This window comes from Euprymna scolopes, chromosome 11, assembly GCF_053919585.1.
Source record: "Euprymna scolopes isolate OS-2025 chromosome 11, ASM5391958v1, whole genome shotgun sequence".
Lineage (NCBI taxonomy): Eukaryota > Metazoa > Mollusca > Cephalopoda > Sepiida > Sepiolidae > Euprymna > Euprymna scolopes.
The window spans coordinates 73437645-73447644 of NC_136492.1; the positions used below are offsets into that span (position 1 = coordinate 73437645).

A 10000-nucleotide genomic window follows, 5' to 3' on the forward strand; every position below is an offset into this window, starting at 1 on the left:
CTCGAGAATCTGCAGGGAATTTCGAATGAAAAGTTTTATTTAATCCATGGTTGTAGCATGCTTTCATACAGCATAATCACGTTGACACACCGGTTCCCGTCAGATCACCGAAGTTAAGCAATGTTGAGCCTGGTTATTACTAAAATGGGTGACCAATTTGGGAATTCCAGGCGCTGTATGTAGGAGGGAGGAAGTCGACACCTCACTGTAAGAGTTGCAAAAACCTAACGTCGTTATCTCCCCTAATGGGGATATACATGCGACTGGGGGGGGGGCGTTTTTGAACTTCATACTCCCATGAAACTTCCTCCTTTGGAGGAAGCCAGTTTAACCCGAATAGGGTTAGTGCCAACCGAAGGGGGAAGCAGCTTTTGTTCCATTAGTAATGAATGAGTAGAAGTCCAAAGTAACTCGCAATTGTATTTTAAGTGTCGCCCATGCTGAGGTACGAACCTGCAACCTCTAGGAGAGTGTAACTTTAAAAACTGAATTTAATAAAATATTTAATCTACAACGTCGCGAGTCCTAGCGGATCAATCGAAACGTTGTGAAAATAAGATTCAAGATGATAACAGTAGTTGGAAGATAAATAAATATTGTCCGAAGAAAATTTAAGAAAAACCGAAATAGAACAGAACGCCTAGTTTTGGTTTGGCACGCATCCTAGTCTGGGTAAACCAGCTTACTCCGGAGGAGGGAGTTTCTAAGCAATATCAAATTCACAAGCATTCTTGAGTGTCATTAGTGTATCTCAAGGGGAGATAATTCTGGCTGCGTTCATTTTTATTCTTTATTATGTATTTATTTATTTTGCCTGATGAAGTCGCCTACTATTCTATAATGGTCACCCATCTAGTACTAAGCTGAACGTTGCTGAAATTCGGTGATCTAACGAGAACTAGTGTGTCAACGTGATTAAGCCGTATGCGTGGAGGAGTGCTTCGACTTAGACAAATGCGTTGGTAAATGAAGAGATTTATACACCAAGAAAATCGTAAGAAACGAAATCAAAGTAAAGAGTAGCCGAGCCCACTCGGACATATTCTTCCACGATCGCGTTTCTAGATGAGGCAAGCTATAAACGGTGTCGTTGTCCGTATCACCAACGATCGATTTCCTCTCATCCACTGAACAAGGGCTGGAACTGTTGCTATGACAACATCGTTTTGATGACAGTCAGATTTCAATTACCAACAACTTTACCTATCAAATACACAAGAATTTTTCAAGCGAGCAACCGAGAAACCAGAATTGCTTAAGTCAATGTAATTTGGATCGAACTAACTCTTGTAGCTGTAGTATTCCAGAAATAGTTCTTTTATGGAATATCACAGCATTAGTAGTAAATTAATGTATATATATATATATATATATATATATATATATATATATATATATATATATATATATATATATATATATATATATATATATATATATATACACCCAAAACCTCTGGCCTCGATGGAGGGAAGACTAAAACTTTCTGCTATGTTTTCAAATGATCTAAAATAACAGCAAGGGAAGACTTGATTCCAAATATTTCTCATGTTATATCTCACCTCTTTTAGAAATAGGGTAAGATTATGAATATCTTCAGTATCAAACAATCCTTATACACTGTGATATCAACTTTATGTATGAAAACAAAAGAGAAAAATTAACAACTCTATAGTTAAATATTTAGAAATTTATAAAAAATCGGAATTAGAAACAGTAATTGTATCGGAATCGGAAAGTTAGTATGGAATCGGTAATTGCATCAGAATCAGAAAAATACTGGAATCATCCTATCACTAATATATATATATATATATATATATATATATATATATATATATATATATATATAGAGAGAGAGAGAGAGAGAGAGAGAGAGAGTAAGTTATGAAAATATATGTGGCAATTAAACTATACAAAATATTCCTTTCATCCTCGTAAGAATTCCTCGGGCTTATGCGAAAAGTTGTGGTAACCGCGCATTTTTATATACGTACACGGTATTGAATTTTCTAGTTAGTCAATTAGCTTCTTAGTTGTAACCACGCCCATCCTAATCAACCAATGGGCGAGCAGTTACAGGACAAAGGTAATTTGACCTCAGGTTCACCCTTTCCCTTTGTGTGCCTTTTTATGGGAAGGGTAGATATCCTTTTGTGCTTAGTAAGCGTACCTACTTTCAACCTAGGTATAGTTTTAGATATGTTATTTTGTGTTACTTCGGATATTGTTAGTTTTTTTTTTTTGTTTTTATATAAAATTATTTATGAATATGGATGTTGATTTTATTTTATTTTTTTTATTTTTAATTACTTATTTATTTTTATTTTCTGTTGTTATTGTCAATTTAAGATTATTTTGTATCTCTAACCTTTATCCTGTGCACACAGTTGTTCGCTATTTCTCTCCTACAGTTTAATAGATGTTCGTGTTATTTAAAGAATAGGATAGCGAATTTTCATTCAGGCATAAGCTACATGGATCGTCTGGGTTCCTACATGTACTTGCTTGTCTTACTATTGCCATTCGACTATCTGCGAACGTCCACTTTCCTTGAGTTCCCAGTATAGGTGTGCTAGTACTGTTTTCATTTGGGTTTTTTTTTTGTTGTTATTGAACCTACTTTTACGGTAATAAAATCTGGTTTTCAAATTTAAGAAAGTCATACCCACGTAATAATATTTCTTGTTATTCGGGGTTTCTTTGACAAATATTGTGGCCTGGTAAGTTGCTTTTAGTTAGACATTTATTTAGAAGTAGGCAGAGTGCGCAGGATCTACAGTTGCATTTATCTTGTTCATTATTAGTATTTTTATTTTTATTTTTATTAAGGTTGTTGTTGTTGTTGTTATTATTTGGGTTTGGTTTATTATTATTATTATTATTATTATTATTATTATTATTATTATTATTATTATTATTATTATTATTCATGTTCCTCATTCATGGATACGTGAAATACTATTGATGATGAAGGTTGCTGAGAATGTGGTAGGGCTTTTGGAGACAAGTATGGCTCAATGAAAAACGATGCTGACAGCAAACAGAGAGGAGACGGGGCAGGTTGGCATTAAACGTGGGATATTTCAAGGAGATTCGTTATCGCGGCTTCTTTTTGTAATGATAATGATGCCACTGAGCATCCTCTTGAAGAGAGAAAAACTGGGGTATAACTTTGGATCTGGTGACAGACGCCTCAACCATCTACTGTTTATGGATTATTTGAAAATATTTGGTAGAAATGAAAAGGAAATGGAGAGACTGGTAGAACTTGTGGGGACATACTCAGAAGACATTGGGATGAAGTTTGGGATTAGTAAATGTGCGGTGCTGGTGATGAAAAGAGGAGTAAAGGTTCATTCGAATGGAATAGTGTTGCCAAATGAAGAAATCATGAAAAAAATAGAAGATACAGGATATAAGTATTTGGCAGTGTTGGAGAGTGTAGGCATCATGAACAGAGAAATGAAAGAAAAAGTCGAAACTGTATGGAGGAAATCTAATGAAAGCAGTAAATGCATCTCCAGTCAGTGTTTTGAGATACAGTGCGAGAATTTTAGAATGGTCTGACAAGGATTTGCATGCCATGGATAGAAGGATAGAAACAAGAAAAGTTTTAGCAATGTTTGGTATATTTCACATTCGAAGTAGCGTAGCAAAGTTGTATCAAAAGAGGAAAGATGGTGGGAGAGGATTGAAAAGTGTAAAAGATTGTGTTAGAACCGAGGAGATGTCGTTGAAGAAGCGTGTGGTTAGAAGTGGGGAGTGGATGCTTAAGGTTGTGTCCAATGAAGTGGAGGTATGTGAAACCGAGGCTGATTATGTAAAACGTATGGATAGAGAAAGGGCAGAAGAACTGGCTAGGAAGAAAATGCATGGAAGGTTCTTCCAGGATATAGCAGAAGTTGCTGATGAAAGATCATGGCAATGGCTTAGAGCTGGGTATCTGGCTAAGAGTACTGAAGCTTTTGTTTGTGCAGCACAAGAGCAAGCATTAGGAACATGATTGTTCAAAAAGTGGTTCTAGGAGAGGAAATTGCTGCAGAATCTCGGATTTGTGGTAAGACCTCAGAATCAATTGCGCACCTTGCAGCAGGGTGTAGTGGACTGGCCCAGAGAGAGTACCGTAAAAGACACGAGCGCATAGGACTCCGGATATATTGGGAGGTGTGTAAGAGGGTTGGGGTGAAGTGTGCTGGAAAATGGTCTGAGGAGGTGCCTGATGAAGTGAGAACAAGTGATGATGGCAAGGTAGAGGTATGGTGGGACAAAAGTGTCATAACGACCAAAAAATTGGAACATAATCGTCCGGATTTGGTCGTCATTGACAAGGTCTAAAAAAACTGGCAGATTGTAAACTTCTCAGTACCCAGGGACAGGAATGTGAGAGAGAAGGAGAATGAGAAGTGGGGCAATTATGCTCCATTGGCCTTGGAGATAAGGCGTATACACGGGGTTAAAACACAAATAATCCCGGTCGTAGTTGGTACACTAGGAGTAGTATCAAGTCGTCTGGAAGAACAATTGAAAAAACTACAAATCCCCGATGTTTTAGGCGGCCTTTAAACCTCTGCAATTATAGGTACCACCAACATCCTTAGGAAACCCCTTGATCTTTGAAGCTCCTGGTTTGAAGCCGGGATTAAGGGAAATCCTCTGGAAATGAATCCCATCCATTTCCAGAGAGACGTTCATAAGCGAAATCAGAATTATTTCTAATAGCTAAATTTTTGTCCTTTGTGTTAGTTTTATTTTCGTCATGTTGTTCACTTTTTTATTATTTATTTTGTTATTATTGTTTTCATTGCTCTTATTTGATATTTATTTATTATGTACTTTAATTATCATTTCTAAATTTTCACAGCAGCTGTAGGATAAGTTTAGGTTATTTTTATTGAAAATTTTGTGTAGGGGATTGGTTACGGGGAAATGCTTTTCGATGAGGTCTATAAATTTCTTGCCAAGTTTTGTTTTTAACATTTGATTGTGTGGCGACGTATAGCAGATGATATTTCTTTTTCTTCTATTTTTAATTTTATTATAGTTATTGGTGTTTTGTTACTTATATTTAATATCAATATTTCTGTATCCACTATTTTTCAAAGCTGTGTCGTAGATGTTGATTTACATGTTTAATACATTTTCATCGCTTGAGTTATTACTGAGTCTACTTACAATAGAGTTAGGAATCTGTTTTATAATTGATGGGGGAGTGTTTGGACTTGGGGCGTATGTATATTAGATTAGCATTATCTTTTAAGTAGTATTTTTATGCTAGTTAGTACGACTATTTTTAGGCCTAACTTTTTCATTTTCTTGTATATGATTTTCTTAAAGTTTTCCCTTTGACTTTGTTAGAATCTTTTACTATTGCTAATCCATCGTCTCTATATAGGCTGATATCTGTAGTATCAACTATACTTGTGAGGGTATATAAAATGAACAATCACACTAGATCTGATGCCACTGCTGAGTCTAAAAACCCATTGCCAAGTCAAAAGAATTTGTGATTTTTGTTTTTATTCATAGTTATTGTCATTTACTAAAACTGATTTTCTACATTACTTTGGGTAAAATGTATGCTTCTATAATAATGAATACTGAAAGTAAACAAATCACCGATAAACTAAAAATTAGCGATAAAGTTGGTAAATTAAAACTTAGAGAAGCATACATTTTACTCAAAGACCACAATATAACTTTAATAATAACCCTAGCATTCGCCTGATAAAATAATATTTTCTAGAGTAAAAAACCAACAAATCAAACAAAACCTAGAATAAAACCAGTGAGCAAGTACTGCCGGAGCAATCACTTGGTTTAAAACAAAAATAAATGTACGTTTCTACAGTGTGACATCATGGATTTCATCCCTTAATATCCAAATAACTTTTTAACATTGCCCTGAAGTTTGCCGATGCATATACCGATATATCCTCGGAAGAAATCCACATTATAAAAAAATTTAGGAAATCAGTTTTAGTAGCCAGGGAAAATCGGTGCAAAAGTGTGAAAATTAAAGAAATAGAATTTGCCAGATGAAGGTCGAACGACGGCATTATGCGTAACGTAATAGCTATCGGTTCAGGTTTTAATTTTTAGCCTTGCAGCAAACATGTCTTCATAGCTCAGACATTAACATCAAAGGAAAAAGTAAATCGTAAGCTAAACGTTTTGGTTTCGATTCTCGTTGGTGGCGCACAAGTCATTTTTTTTAACTTTTTAAATCATTGCTATATATTGGGTCCAATATAATATAATAAAAAATACGAAATCTGCATTAATCAAAATATCATATTTAAGCGTATCTTACGACTGGTCAATGCCAAGCAGCCTGCTATATATATATATATATATATATATATATATATATATATATATATATATATATATATATACTATGTCTTCTTGATGATTACCCTTTTTCTAGCTACTTTTTTCCAATGAGTTAGTGATTATCAAGATTAAGAATGGCATGAACCGGAAATGATTGCTGAAAGATGGAGAAATCTATGGGAGCACAAGCATATACCAATGTCATGAACTGACTATTATGATTTGGCGATTTTTAGCAAGTATCTATCAATATTCGACTTGAAGACGACCAGTTTGCAATCAATATTGGGGCAGTCACGCGACAATGTGTTCCAGGGGAGGGAAGTCCTTGCAAAGACTCTCTATTTATTCCTTCTGATTCTATGTGCACAGATACTAATAAAACGAGTTTCTGCAGTTTCTTTGTGTACTTTTACGCATTTAAATGTTCTTTTTCAGCTCCCTTCAATGTTTATGGACGACAAACTGTAAATAAATGGAAATGTTATCTATCAACCAAAGTTTTGCCTTTTATCTTCCTTTTTTTGTCGCAGAAAATTGCATCCTAGACTGAGATCATGTATAGAAGGTATGAAGAAATGCAAAAGGTTATAGGTCATTAGACTATCTGTAACCAGTTGAGTCACAACCGCAACGGCTACTCCTATATGTTCTACATTGATTTCATTCGAGAATTCACAAGCTGTGAAGAAATACGTCTTGCATGACTAGAAATTATAAGTCTCTTTACTTCTATAGTATCCTTATGGATAATATAGAAATGAAGATACTTCTTACCTTGCTAAGTAATTTGCGTACGTGTGTACGGTGTGAATGAACGCGCCATGTAAATTAGATGAAAAGAGAGAATTACTCTTTCTCTGAATGTTCACAGAATTATTAAAGAAGTCTACAGTATTATTGCTTCTTGTTGTGCTCAGTTAATTTAGTACCCTGTTGTGCCGCTACGTATATTGGCCATTAGCAAAGACCACTCTGAAGGAACTAAGAACATGTTCCATCGTTTAAGGGTTTTCCTTATTTTAAGGACAGGTTGAATCGTCTTATTTCTTCCATTTGACGAGGGTAGTCACTGATGGCGTACGTTGAGCGTATTATAAGTCTCAACCTAAACGGTGTTGTCATTCCATGTATGGATCTTTTGATAGCTTCTTCACAGTTCGTCTATTGTCCCTGTTATGATTGTTGGAGCGTTTTACCGCGGCAATCGTAAGAGATGGTCTATTAGCTGAAATATTAGGTCATCGTCGAGGTCCTAGCGAGCAAAATATGTGGAACACTTAGACTGTCGATAATGAGCAGAAATTTTTACAGAAAACTTGAAAATTGGATATAAAAAATATAAATAAAGAACACGATGATTTATACTGAAATTCATCCAATATTAATAAAAAAAGAATTGAAAGGGGGAAAGTTGTTTGTTTTTGCATTAAAAGCAATTGAACATTTCGTTGTATTATGGATTTTAAAGATTATAGTACGTTCTTTATTTACTTATTAACCTGGGTGCGCGGCGTTGCCCGGGAGTTCGGGGGTGTGTGTTGAGCAAAAAAAAAAAAAGTGGTAGTAGGCAGGCAGGCTGGAACCCGTACCGCGAAGGAGGAAAAGAACGTAAAAAAAAAAGTGTCGTCTTTGCTGTTGCATCCATTGCCAAACCGGAAGTGACGTAGGTTTAAATTAAGGCTAGTCAACCGAAAAGAGGGGATGACTTTCGAAAATACCGGCGAAAAAAGCGACTCCTCTCTGTAGAAAAGTACCTAGTTGAAGGTGAAGAAATTAATGTTTTTAGCGAATTTTTCGATATTTGTTGTCCGAAGGGTCAAGCTTTAAAACGATCTCAATCTCGTGAAAATCTGTCGCCTCACTCGAAAGTGTTAGGCGGATATACAAACATACATACATTTAAACAGACAGGTGAGATTTATATTATAGATAAATTACATTCAAAACGAAAAAGAAGGAACACGATTTGATTTGTAATGAAACTGAAGTTTATTCAATATAAATAAATAAAAATTATGCATGTGAGATTACGTATGTTTGAAACAAAAGACAATTAAAAGTTGCAAAACATGAAATATGAATTAAGGCAATAAACAAATATTAAAAATTAAACAATATTTTTTTTAATTAAAACGAACAATAAATACTTTTTTAATCAAAGCGAACAACAATATTTTTAAAAATCAAAACTGAAGAACGAATGATAAATTAATTTAACTGAAAAACGAATGATAAATTAATTTAACTGAAAAACGAATGATAAATTAATTTAACTGAAAAACGAATGATAAATTTATTTAACTGAAAAACGAATGATAAATTAGTTTAACTGAAAAACGAATGATAAATTTATTTAACTGAAAAACGAATGATAAATTAGTTTAACTGAAAAACGAATGATAAATTTATTTAACTGAAAAACGAATGATAAATTAGTTTAACTGAAAAACGAATGATAAATTAGTTTAACTGAAAAACGAATGATAAATTAGTTTAACTGAAAAACGAATGATAAATTTATTTAACTGAAAAACGAATGATAAATTTATTTAACTGAAAAACGAATGATAAATTAGTTTAACTGAAAAACGAATGATAAGTTAATAAAAACTAAATTCAAACAAATAATGCTAATATAAACAAAGTTACAAATGCGGAAATATTTCAAACATTGAATATTAAAACATTACCAAAATCTGTTGTAGAATTTAATTAAAAGTTTGAATTTTTCATTTTCTGATTTTTTTTTTTTTACTAATATTGTCATTCTCTTTGCGATAAAAATTGTTTGTGAGGGAATTCGTTGAACTCCATGTCAACATTTTTAGAATTATTTGATCAAGAAACTCAAGTTTTATGGTATTGCTTTTATTAAATTGTTAGGTGAAAGTACAGAATATTTACAACATACTTCCCATGTTAAATAATAAGTTTCTGAGTAATAATTTATTATTTCAGTACATGACATAAAAACATGCAAGATCATTTTTTATATCCATAATTTCATCTTTTTTTTAAATGTACTAATAAGAAATAGATAAACATTTGAAATAACGTGCTGTGTTTAGTCTCAAACATTTAATAACCTTACTTAACTGTATGGAGATGGTGTAATTTTTTTTTATCGCATTCATCCACATGTAATGTAAATCCTTGTCTTTCGAAAATTGAAAAACAGTAACTTTTTGCCCCTTTTCGTAGTTTCTTGGCAATTTGGATCGTGCATGCATGTTAAAAATTTAACCCCCCCCCCCAAAAAAAAAATATATATATAGATATATATATATAATCGTGGTTTTACTTTCGTTGTTCCTCCTTATTTCTGAATAACCAGGTTTCGGTGATCTTTGGAAGATACCGCGGACCATCTCAGGATACTGATTATTTCCAGGTCAGATCTCCATGTCTGATGGAATTCTAGTCTTTAATCTTATTTATAGCATTTCGGACTTTCCACTTCTTTCCTGATTTAAGAGAGGGATGTACTGCCTTTAACACTGTGTCTTTGGAATAACCTCGCATCATCTGTAACCTGATTTTTTTCGACTGCGAATTCCTCTGAAATTTGCACGAAAAACACTCGTCTAACCAAAACCAGTATCGATAATTTCCCACACTCTTTATCTGTGCCTAAACCTAAATGTAGATTCCATGAACAAAG

The 10000-nt window shown here is 33.7% G+C and overlaps 1 pseudogene; it reads left to right on the top strand.

Moving 5' to 3' along the window:
• The first annotated feature begins 63 nt into the window (after positions 1-63).
• Positions 64-182, top strand: LOC145288288 (5S ribosomal RNA; annotated as a pseudogene).
• The last annotated feature ends 9818 nt before the right edge of the window (positions 183-10000 follow it).